This window comes from Halictus rubicundus, chromosome 1, assembly GCF_050948215.1.
Source record: "Halictus rubicundus isolate RS-2024b chromosome 1, iyHalRubi1_principal, whole genome shotgun sequence".
Taxonomy (NCBI): Eukaryota; Metazoa; Arthropoda; class Insecta; order Hymenoptera; family Halictidae; genus Halictus; species Halictus rubicundus.
Window position 1 is genome coordinate 4,617,298 of NC_135149.1, and position 13,591 is coordinate 4,630,888.

Below are 13,591 nucleotides of genomic sequence, written 5' to 3' on the forward strand. Positions count from 1 at the left end.
AACTCCCGAACGCGGCTTTATCTGGGAAGGGAAAATGGATATAAAATGTTATAAACGTAACTTGGTCGGAAAACTTTACTGTATTTCTAATAATGTTGATGGGTCGACAAAAGTGATTTTTGTGAGATCAAAAACGAGTGTGGCGGGCCTTTGCTCTGTTCCTTTTATCGGACCTCCGGTTCCAGGATGCGTTGATGGTGGGGCGTCGTGAGGTCCAATCAGAAGGGTAGTCTCCTCCCCTAAGTTGCGTGGGCCTAGAATGCGTAAGGCCTCGAAGGAGTGGCCCAAGGGGACGTAATCTGAGGGGTTACTCGCGTGTAGCATGCCACGTGCGTTTCGATTGCCGTTCGATGTCTTCGTAGGTGGCCTCTTGTTCGGGGGTGACTAATTTATGTCTTCCAGGTCCTTGAGGGAGGCTGTAGAGCTGTCTTCTCTCGGGTCTGTTTTTCCTCGTTGTCCTTCGCTTAAGCGGGCCTGGTCCTAGTAGAAGTGGTTCCGCTCCGTTATCGCTTGCAGCTGGCATTCCTTGCGTCTCGCTTTCCCTACTCGAGTGACCTCTTAACTTAACATAACATTTTCTAACTGCGCTTTCTTAAAAATTATCCTTATAGAATACGTGTCTGTTCGAATACGCGCGGTATCATGTCTAGTTATTACCGAGATGGCGCCTGTTTCGATTAGGGCGACGTCACAAGGTGTATGTAACTTCGTGAGGATATTTTAATGATATTATCGATACATATGCAAATTCATTTGAAACAAATTCGTCAGAATGCCAGAAATATTGTCTCTTAAATTTTTCACATGTAACATGCACTATTTCAAAATTTAATACAAATAAAGATTATGCACATGTTTGCCAAATATACCTACTGTAATTATTTAAAAAAAACCAAGTATATTTAAAATTATGTTATACGTTATGAAAGAAGTACCGTTATTACCATTATGTATTTCATAAAAACGCAGAGTTGAATCTCGGGTATCGCGATAACTCGCTCGCCCGAACTTGTCCGATTCTTTCCGAACTCTCGAATAGTCCGAAACTCTGGGGCCGAATATAGGGCGGCCCGCACATGCCTAATTATCAGTGGTTGAATAAAATACTAATCATTACAAGCGAGGATCCGTTTCCGGTTATATGGAGAAAAGGTGTGATCATTGCGAGTAGCAGATAAAGAGGTGATAGTAGCGAGTGAAATTAAAGAAAAGGTGGAGTGAGTGAGATCCGTGGGTGGAGGAAGAACGAAGGAGTAGCTGGAAGATGAAAGAAAGGTGAGCAAGGGTAAAAGGAGAATAGAGAAAGAGATTAGGAGAAATAAGTGAGGTTAGGCGCACAATAAAAAGGAGAGCAGAGGAAACAGAAGCTGAGGGGAGAGCGCCACCGTGGAGGAAACGAAAGAAGCTCAGAGGCAGATGACAGGAAGGCAGGTAAAGAAGGTAGACGAGAAGATAAGAAAAGAAATGAATAAAAAGGAAGATAAAGAACAGGAGAGAGAGTCGGAAAGCAAGTTAATGAGGATAAGAGATAAGGAAAGAACAAGGTGTAACAGTCTATCCAAAGTGGAGGGCTTAGGAAAATGATTAGATAAGAAGAGAAAAGAGAGAGAGAGAGAGAGAATCAGGAAAGAGATGAAAAGGAAAAGGATCCGTTCAGAAAAAGTAGAAAGACAGACAAAGAAAAACAGGTTGCGTACAAACTTATTGCCCTATCACTTGAAATTAGGAAATTATTCGCTTTTGCTTTTATTATTTAGAATGCGACACTACAAAACGCTAGCTGATCACGGTACTAACAAGGGAAGTTACCGAACCCGTAAATTAAAGAAATTACGAAACTTTGCACACAAGTAGAGTAAGGTATGCCTAATTCAATCTTATTTTTTTCTCGTGGTACTTCTCGCATTGAAGGGGTAAAATCAGCCCTTGAAAAAGTGTCAATATTTTCTTTTTCGTGAAATATCTCAAGAACGACGATCAATGATTAAGGAGGGGAGTCAGTTCCGATGACCTTCACCTTGAAATATGTTATCAAGGTTGACATTCTGAACAACTTTTCCCTATACACGTACCCGTCGCTCGTTCTTAGTTTCCGAGACAATTGCAAAAAACTTTCAGGGTTAATGTCAGGTTACAAGTACAATTTATTTTCGTACAAACTGTCACTGAATAGTAATTAAAATGTATAAAATCATATACAGGATCTCAAAGAGAAGGTATAGTCTAAGTTGGTTGGGATTAGGTTCGTGAGGTGGTGGAGAGGGCCGGCCCGACTACGCTTGCAATGTTCCGCATTTCGCATGGATTTTTATATGTATGACTTTCGCCACCTCCACACAAACCTAACCCCAACCAACTTCAAATTGGTAAGATTGCTGCATTTTTTAAAATAGTGAGCAGAATTTATCCAATGAAGAAGTGATTCAAACTATTAATATTTTATTTTTACTGTCCTGTATTAAATCTTGCAGAATGAACTGTACTCGCAATCTCGATTTATATAAAGTTTTCTGCAAATATCTTGGAAGCTAAGACCGAGCGACGTATACATGTATAAGGAAAAGTTTTTCAGGATATCGACTTTGACAACATATTTTAAAGGCTGAGTCATCGGAGCTGGGTCCCCTTTTGTAAACATTCACCAAAAATTATTTTTAATTGAATTTTGTTTTGAGAAGGAATATCTCAAATTTTCCATGGTTTAAGTCCAAGAAATAAGAATAATAAGATAATTTTATTTTGTTAACAAAAGATATATTTTTATGTTTTTCTAAAGAAAAGCCAAGATTATTGTATAATTCTTCGTTTAAACTCGCTGAATCTAAAAAATCTTTGTTTTGTTGAAAATATTGCCGAAATATTTTATAACAAGAACAATTAATTTTTTACTTATTAAGTTTCATATTACATTATGTAGCAATGTGACTTGCAGTGTGGACGTGCCTTAAGATGGACAGACAAAGAACTGGGAGGCGAGAAAACGCGAGCGCGGAAAATTCATTCAGAGAAACGTGAACATTCAGTTTTTTTTATATATAGTATAAAAAGCATATATATTTAGTAATAGTGAAATCTTCCAACACATCAAATACTATTATCAAATAATATGGATTTTTTGTCCAAAGCCGCAAACGGGGCAAAAATTTCCATTTTGAATTAACTAATATTTTGTGCTGTAACTTATAATAAATAGCAATATCACTAAAAAAACCTATGTAAAAGTAAAGTATGATAGTTATAGTTTATGCAAAGTAAAAAAATATCTCTGGATCGTTACTACCAAATTTTACATAGGTTTATATGAAAAACGAGAATTTTAGTCCCACTCTACCCTACATAGCCGTATGCTTTTAACACTTTTTAAAAAAATTGACATATTAGCTGAACTAAAATTTTCAATATCAACCTTGAAAATATAAAGGACTGTACATACTTTGCATAAAACATTTTGAGAAAGATAAATGAAGTCTTTTGTATACAATAAAATGATATTATTGTATTGCACTAACAATATTTCAAATTGCGATAAAAGTTAATGAAAACAGTGACAACAGTATCTTTCAGTATAAAACTACTGCTATCATTTGTTTATTATGAACGAAACCTACATTTTTAAAAAAATGGTATCCACCTCAAAGATTTATCATATATATATATGATTTATTTATTCATATATATATATGAAGTTCAATTATTAATTATAACATAAATTAATGCAGAAAACATGAAGTACAACTAGAGCAATATTGTTTTCCTGAATTTTTACTCTAAAACATTTCTCACTATATTCGAGATAAGATATAGGAAGTATTATTTGTTTTTAAACTTTATTACTATCAATCAATTGAAATATTACTTTGGGCACACATGTGTTGTTTTATAATGAACGAAATGACGTGTAATCGAGTTCTTGTTCATCTATTAAATTCAAATGCATGGAAGTTGTAGAATATCACCAGTAATTACATGATGCGTTGTTATTTAAGATTTATTTTATTTATTCTATAAACTTTCTGTTAACAAATAATGAAGCTGTACTAAAGCATGTATGTAGATACAGCGAAGTAGATTTTTTTTATTCAACTAGAAAAAGCCGCCACTAACAGTATAGTTGGAAAACAAATGGACGGCTGATAATTTCGGCTGTACACGTGACGTCATGACAGATGCCAACGAGGGTTGTCACGTTATGACAAGAAGGGACCATTTGACCCCACTCATTGTTTCTAATCCCACAATAAATTGAAGCAGCTGTACCGGCAATTGATACGAATTTACGTACAGTCCCGTGCATAAATTGTCGATCTTACGAGACGTATCGACGGCTTACCCTTTCTTATGAACATTTCGACACTACAGAATATAAAATTTCAGTAACTGATTATTGTTAATATATACAGGGTGGTCCACGCAACTTGCACACCTATATAATTTCCAAAGGATGCGTTGCACGAAAAAGTTTTGTATACAGAAGTTGCATGGTCTGAAGGGGTACACAATTTAGTGTATTTATTTTTTTTACAGGTGGAAGTGTTTCGGAGATTTGAAGGTCGACTTTGTTTTCTTAAATGAAATACTATATTTTTTATACCAAAATATGGAAGAATGTCGAATTCTGAGTAAAAAAGTATTGACCTTCATTAGCCCTAAACCTACTAATTAATGACTAATTTCACTTTATTTCCTGAAAATTTTCTTCGCGTAATATCAGGTTAGAAAAATAAAAAGGAAATTAAATGATTTTTTTTTTCTTTGTAAGAAAATTTTCAGGAAATAAAGTGAAATTACTCGTTATTATTTTATTTATACATTTCTCCATACTCATAATTATTATTCGCATTTCTACAATTTTTTAACACTATTAATACGCATCCATTTTTAATATATTTTGTAACTGAATTTTAAAAAGAAATTAAAGTGAAATTTACTATTTATTTTCATGTATATTTCCTTTAAACAACATTGTTCCGTCGTTCGGGACGGGAATTGTCGGTGGAGACGATTGGACATACACGAAAGAAACGAGCGGTTACGGAACACACAACGAACAGTATATTTACAGTTATGTACACGGTATTTACAAATTCGTGGAGGCGCGAGTGTACAGTCGCACTGGCTGCGCATTCGGTCGTGGCGTGAGTCGCGACATGGGGTAGCGATGCTGACCGATGGATAATACTCGTGATAATCGCGTAACTACATTAAGGGGAGGGAACCGAACCTGACCAGGGCAAGCTCCGAATGCCCCGACACAATAATGATCGTCACGCTATGAAAGAACGAACGGCCGCTAGAGGAAGCTAAATAGTAACATTTCTGTCCAGTAGGGGAGCTAGGAACGTTTTCCAAAGTTCAGTATCGAGCAACACACTGTATTGGTAAAACAGAGGAAGAGAGAATGTACGGACGTACGACAACGTGGATGGCGCTGTCGTAGCTTCGTTCGAATAGCCGTGCCGCGGCACACTCCCACACCGCCTGATCAGCGTGTACGTGTGCCGACGGCGATCGCAAGGGTCAGGGATGCCTGGAAATATTTCCCAATAATGCAGTCACGGGACTTGTCAATGGTGAAAAGAGCTAGATGAAAGTTCTATCTAGGGTGGAAAGGTCCTCAGAAGTCGTACTTTTGCATCATTGAGAAACGGTTAGCAATATTCGGCAGCACGTCGTTTCTCAGGGAGGCTATGGGAACTGACATGGCGGCACACTCACACACCGCCTGGTCGGCGTGTACGTGTGCCGACGGCGATCGCAAGGGTCCGGGATGCCTGGAAATATTTCCCAATAATGCAGCGACGGGACTTTTCCATAGTGAAAAGAGCTAGATAAAGGTTCAATCTAGGGTGAAAAGGTCCTCAGAAGTCCTACTTTTGCGTCATCGAGAAATGATTAGCTATATTCGGCAGCATGTTGTCCGCCAGAGAGGCCTGTAGGAGCATGAGCGGCGCGACAACGTGGATGGCGCTGTCGTAGCTTCGTTCGAATAGCCGTGCGGCGGCACACTCACACACCGCCTGATCAGCGTGTACGTGTGCCGACGGCGATCGCAAGGGTCAGGGATGCCTGGAAATATTTCCCAATAATGCAGTCACGGGACTTGTCAATGGTGAAAAGAGCTAGATGAAAGTTCTATCTAGGGTGGAAAGGTCCTCAGAAGTCGTACTTTTGCATCATCGAGAAATGGTTAGCAATATTCGGCAGCACGTCGTTTCTCAGGGAGGCTATGGGAACTGACATGGCGGCACACTCACACACCGCCTGGTCGGCGTGTACGTGTGCCTACGAGGGCTGGAAGGGTCTGGAATTCCGCAACCCATTTCTCTATAATACAGGGATGTGAATTTTCAGTAATGATTCGCACTAGATAAAAGGATCAACCTAACATGCTGAATCCCTCGAAAATCCGTAAAAATTATTGTTTGCGAAATGTAACAAATGGTTTGACAAACTATATTTAAATAAATGATTCTTTTCTAGTTTTTATCTCTAGATACAAGTGAACGCATTCTAAATATTTTCAGTAAAAATTTGCTTTCTATAACTCCGTGCCGTGACATTGACACTGGAGGGTGTCATAAATTAGCCCTCCCACGACACTGTCCCGCCGAAGACGAAAGAACTTTCCTGTAACCTCGGTGCAAAACACAGTCATTCTCTAAAGTCTGAAACATCACCGCTTCGCACGAATGTACGATTGCCTAGTAAATATGATCCAAATTATATCATGTTTGGTGTCAATTTTATCAGGAAAATGACGCGAATGTGTTGAGAGAAGTTTCATGAATATATTATGAAAAACAAAAGAATTGGGACATTGCATTAGTATTGTCTCACCGATATACCTGACCCCGCATAATGTTACACTCTTCGGCGAATTTCGCGAACAATAATTTTTAGGGATTTTTGAGGGATTCAGCATGTCAGGTTGATCTTTTTATCTAGTGCCATTACTGAAAATTCACATCCTTGTATTATCCAACCTTCCAAGATGCTAATTGGCTAAAGCGCTTTTCACTATGAAAAAGTCCCGTCTCTGCATTATTGGGAAATGGTTAGTGGCATCCTAGACCCTTGCGATCGCCGTCGGCACACGTACACGCCGACCAGGCGGTGTGTGAGTGTGCCGCCATGTCAGTTCCCATAGCCTCCCTGAGAAACGACGTGCTGCCGAATATTGCTAACCATTTCTCGATGATGCAAAAGTACGACTTCTGAGGACCTTTCCACCCTAGATAGAACTTTCATCTAGCTCTTTTCACCATTGACAAGTCCCGTGACTGCATTATTGGGAAATATTTCCAGGCATCCCTGACCCTTGCGATCGCCGTCGGCACACGTACACGCTGATCAGGCGGTGTGTGAGTGTGCCGCCGCACGGCTATTCGAACGAAGCTACGACAGCGCCATCCACGTTGACGCGCCGCTCATGCTCCTACAGGCCTCTCTGGCGGACAACATGCTGCCGAATATAGCTAATCATTTCTCGATGACGCAAAAGTAGGACTTCTGAGGACCTTTTCACCCTAGATTGAACCTTTATCTAGCTCTTTTCACTATGGAAAAGTCCCGTCGCTGCATTATTGGGAAATATTTCCAGGCATCCCGGACCCTTGCGATCGCCGTCGGCACACGTACACGCCGACCAGGCGGTGTGTGAGTGTGCCGCCATGTCAGTTTCCATAGCCTCCCTGAGAAACGACGTGCTGCCGAATATTGCTAACCGTTTCTCGATGATGCAAAAGTACGACTTCTGAGGACCTTTCCACCCTAGATAGAACTTTCATCTAGCTCTTTTCACCATTGACAAGTCCCGTGACTGCATTATTGGGAAATATTTCCAGGCATCCCTGACCCTTGCGATCGCCGTCGGCACACGTACACGCTGATCAGGCGGTGTGTGAGTGTGCCGCGGCACGGCTATTCGAACGAAGCTACGACAGCGCCATCCACGTTGTCGTACGTCCGTACATTCTCTCTTCCTCTGTTTTACCAATACAGTGTGTTGCTCGATACTGAACTTTGGAAAACGTTCCTAGCTCCCCTACTGGACAGAAATGTTACTATTTAGCTTCCTCTAGCGGCCGTTCGTTCTTTCATAGCGTGACGATCATTATTGTGTCGGGGCATTTGGAGCTTGCCCTGGTCAGGTTCGGTTCCCTCCCCTTAAGGCGCGCTTCGTTTGCAAGAGAGTCACAGCTCAACTCAGCACGGGTATATCACCGGGCCTTCCTAGCGCGGGGAAGGGTGTCGAGGGGTACGCGTTACCGAACGGTTCGGCGGCAACCGTTTTTTCGCGGCGCGACCTCGGGTTCGAATTCGCCCGGCGCGGGCGACCGTTTTGCCGGGCGCGCTCGCTTGTTTGGGACTGTGGCGGTCCTTTCGGTCGCTCGGTCGATGCTCCCGGCTTCTTGTCGGGCTCGGCCGTTGGTTGAGACCGAACAAACATAAATTTTAGCTTTAAAGAATCATGTAAAATATCAATTAATATTTATTGTGAAATTCTAAAGAGTTAAGAATAATTAATCAACAATTATGTAGTTGATCGTTTTTTGCGAGATGTCAATCTATTTTACTGCTGACACAGAACGTAGTTGTATTATTTTCTATCACGTTTGTAGTGAGAAAAACGACGAACGCAACAGTACGACACGTACGAACACTACCGCATTCATCGAGCTCGATCAGACTCGTCCAGTCGTGATGCCAGAATCGAGGGACGGCGCACAGGGGTGCCAAATGGCCAAAAAGCGGCAAAAAATCTGTCAAAATGAAACTATCCAACGAATGTTTGTACATTTGTGGAGAGATTGCCACAGGTACAACGCTTATTTGGAAGCATACAACAAATCCTTGAATAGATTTAGGTCTGACACTGATCGTTTTGGCAAGGTATAATATTGAACTATCTTTGTGTAAAAAATCATGAGACCCTTCCAGACACTTTCGCCACAATTTAAGTTTAAATATGAACTTTCAGAATTTTCAAGAATTAATCACACGGAAGTTACGATTATTTGATGTTTCAGGTAAACATTTTTTAGGAATATTTCTAAATAATAAAAAAAATGTGAAATAGTTAGAATTAATTGTTTAAAAAAAAATTTAATAATAATTTCTTGATTTCCTTTTCGGGTTGTGCGAGAGGTTGAGGAGTGTGAAGCGGTGAGAGAAGTTTTTGTAAGAGACAGTGAAGATTGAAAGGTGTGAGAGGGGTCCTAGGGTCTGTGGCCTCTACAGTGGGTGAGTCTGTCCCACTGTCGAGCCGTTCTCTCTATTAGAGGGATGTCACAGGTCTAAAGTCCTCTCGCTCCACCTCCTCGTGGTGGACCCTGGGAACACACATAGTTGTGTATTGCTAACGGAGCGAGGGGCATTCCGCGGGAAGTAATCCCAATGATGTGTGAGGCGATGCCGATGGGATCTTCGGATCCTGTAAGGGCTTCCCATGCCGGTAAGGCTCACACGGATGGGTGAAAACCACGGGCTTTTCTTGTGCACGACCGGGGAGGTTGGCGCAGGGCCCCATACCGTAAACCGGTGGTCATGTTTTACCGGAATGAGGGGCTTGCCTTAATCGGCCGGCCTGCGAGGAGGATAAACCTCTATAAAAAAGTCTCTATTCCAAGCTATCGTAACGTGGCGACGGGAAACTCCCGGAGTAAGCGCCGGGGTGGGCGATGGATGCATCCGCTCTCAAGCGTTGTACAACCTCGGGATACCTGCCGACCTCCCGTTGTATTTAGACTTACCGGGGTAAGCGGCTCTGCCCCGGTGGACTTTTCTTTCCGCTCGTTATACGGAGGGTATCGAGTGACGCGCCCCCAGAAATGGGGGCGTTGTAACCAGGCCCATGAATGAAAATTGTAGACAATTTAAAAGACAAGCCTCGGAACACTGATGAGGTGAAGGAGGGGCAGTCGCGCCCGGAAGCAGTCGAGGAAGGTACAGTGGTGGCTGCAGAGCCACTGGTGATGGGGCCCCCTGGCCCAGTGGACGGAGTCCGCGGCAGGATCCGTCTGCGAAAGGACGCACCTGCGCGCGACCAGCCCGACCAGGAGGAGGACCGAGTGTCAATAACCTCGGTCGCCTCTTCTGGCCACGACAGGAAGCGCCCACGTTCGCAGGACTCACCGACCCCGTTGGTAGACAAACGTGGACGTCAGGGGGACGATCACCTGCCGGAGGTGAGGAGCCTCCTCCCAGGCGAGTTGACCGCTCTTATAGTAGAGCGGTCACGTGAGGTCGAGGACCTGGCCGGGAAGGCGTTCCGGGAGTCCGCCAGCGTCATAGAGGCGGCGGTAAGGGAGCTGGAGCGAACGGGAGTCCAGGGGGGACAACCCATCGCTGGCTCCGGCCCCGCCCCCCTGTAGGTCCAGGCGGCTCCAGACGAAAGGCTGCGAGCGGAGAATGCCGCCCTGAAAAGGGATCTGCGCGAAACGCGCGACTCCCTGGAGGCCATAAAAGGAGAACTTATGGCCATGAAGAGGTCGCGAGACGCCCCCCCTCTACCGCCGCCGACCGCTTCTTTGGTCCGAGGAGACCTCAGGACCTCCGGGACCCCCGAGGAACATCACGCGGAGAATGTGCGGAGGCCGGCTTGGGAGGCCACTCTGCTAGCCCAGATCGGGGCCCTAATCGATGTGAAACTCGCATTGCATCGTAAGAAGCTCCGGCTGGGCCGGCGGGATGCGGCCGTCGCTGATGTGGCGACCACGGGCGGGCGTGGGGCCCTCCAGCCCCTGCCCTGCTCCCGTCCCCACTGCCGCTTCCCCTGCACCCGTATCCGCACCACCGGCGCCAGCCCCTGCCCCGGTGTCGGTCGGCGGGAAGAAAAAGAAGAAGGGTGGAGAGGCCGCGGGGGGAACGCCGCGGCGACCCCTCCTGCCCCTCCACCCCAACAAAAGTTGGCGGTACCCCGCCCGGCCCAACCACTTTTTTTCCGTGGGAAAATGCTTTTCGCATACACTGGTTCCCTAGGGGAAACCGGGGTTATTCGGGACTATATCTCGAGAGTATCCCCAGAGACTACCCACTAAAAACCCACGCCCACCTAAGCTAAAGGGGAGGTGCCTGGATCACGCGAGTACTCAACAGGACACCTCCCAGGTAAGATAATACCCGGGGGAGGGCGATAGCCTCCCCCCTTGCTTACGCTATAAGACGGGCGGTCGGACCCGCCCGGTGTCCCCATCCCTGGGGCCTTCGGATTGGGCTTCCCGAGCCCCAGCTCGGACCCACATCTGCCTGTGTCTTCGTGCCCCACTCGGAGCCGGTGTCCCGAAGGAACCAGCCGCGACCGATGCAAGAAGACGCCGCCACAGGAAGGAAGGGCCGTCAGAGGCGCGATCCGGCACGCCCCGACCCTTCCTACCCCCCCCCCCGAATCCCACTCAACTTATAGGGGAGGGGCGGGCCGATACCCCCCCCCCCACACCGAGAATTATCCTGGGGGGTGTGGTCCTAACACGGTGAGAGCTATGCTCCCCCCGGGGCCGGGGTCAGCTTACACCCCGAGCCCCCGAATCCACCGCCCCCCATAATGGGGCACATCAAGACGCGGGGGCCCCACTGCGCCAACTCCTCTCCACCCCTCTCTGCCGGGGACACCAATAGGCGCGGGGATGTACTCCGCGCCCTCCCACCCGTCGCCCACCATCGCGTGGTCGGCATACTCGGGCGCAGGGGGCGTCCCCGCGCCCAAACTCTCCTCGCGGAGCCCGGGCCTGCTCGGCGGCCTGCTTCTGCGTCATTACGACCTCACAGAAAGAAACCACCGCCATCCACGACCCCTCCCTGGCGAACATGTCGTCGACCACGGTCGGCAGCGAGAGGTCCAGCGCTGTTAGCCTTATGTTATGCGACCGGGTAACTTTAAGCACATTAGCCAGAGGTGAAAAATTGTCGCAGCGAGTTCATCAGATGCTCAATCGAATCGGCAGAATCTCAACCTCAATCCGACCTTAAGATGTAGGTATTGCGATCTTTTCTCACTGAGATATAGCGAGTTGAATGAAAAATGGAAATTATGCAAATTTTAAGCATATTTTCAGAAAGACCTGGTGTATAGAAATGTTAATTAAATTGTAAAAAAGAAGAATCGCCTTCAAGAGAAAGAATGCTCTTTCTATTGCTTTTTTGCACAAGATTCTACAATTTTTTCACTTTCTAGAGCCAGTTAAAATTAAAAAGATCATTCTTACTTCAATGGTGCATAACTCGACCAAAAAAGAAAAATCGCACTATGTTTGACAACCAGATTTTTTGCACAGGAAAACAGGCGCTTTCAAATAATGGTAACGCGATTTATCAAAAAAATTTATCTTGTCAAAGTCTTCTTTATAACGCTATAACTGTGTTAAAAAGCAATGTAGCTGAAAATGTGAAAAAGCATTTGAAAGTAGAGACTTCAAGCGTTTAAATGATTTTCCAACGATATCGATACAACAATTTCATATTAAACTTTTATAACAGGTTTTTCACTCCAAATTCACCCTTTTTCAAGTCAAATTCATCTTTTGCAAATCATATTCACCCTTTTGCAAATCAATTGCACCCTTAAAATTAATGACACCTGAAAACATCTCCCTTGAGTACAAAAGAGACGCATTGTCAGGAGGGTTCAGCGAAGTACGAAGTGTGGTTAATTTTGGACGAGGCAAGTGTCTACAAGACACAGGAAGTGCGTAATCGAGTTGGTCAGACAACCAATTACTTTTTCCACCACCATATCCTCCAATGATGAACCCCATTGATGAAGTTTTTTCAAACATCAAATTCTGTGCGAGAAATATGCTAGCTGATCCTTCAAATCATGAATATTTAGAAGACGAAATTAATAACTCCTTTTGCTATTGTTACCTCTACAAATTGTTACAATTATTACATGAATATAATATGTATGTTAAGTTGGCAGCAGCTGTTGCATGAGAATCATTATAGGCTAGACTGTGTATGTGTACATTATGTATGTGTCTACACACGGTTTTCATACATGAATTATGAATTTCATACATTACAAATTTAATGAATTGGAAATTACTTTTAAATAAGTATTTGATGTACATTCAAGGACGTACATGGTCGAAGTTCGTCATCGTTTCCTTCCGAAACAATCATACACTGTTACAGCCGAACTTTCGAGAGAGACGTTTTTATAGCATTCGAAATTCTAAGAACATTCGTCAGACATAGGAAATAGACGTTTCTAGAACACGAAAAATGTAGGGTAAGGGACCCATTTAATGTGGGGGAACCAATTACTGTGCCTATCATAATTATATTTATTTTTAAAGCATAATGAATATGATAAAAGTGATATTAAATTTTTCATTAAAATCAGTAAATATATAATGTTACATATCTCTATTTTAATATTTATTTTGCTTTAAAAATAAGTATAATTAACAGAGGCACAGTACAGTGAATTCCCTGAAAACGCGAATGTCAGTATCCGTCTCTATGTCATACACCTATGACATACTCACGGATAGTGACAAGAAGTCTGGGAAAATGTCTTTCTCTGATACAATGTTGCACGTGGTAACGGACAGCGACGCTCGAGAGGAATGTAACATAACATGGTCGGGTA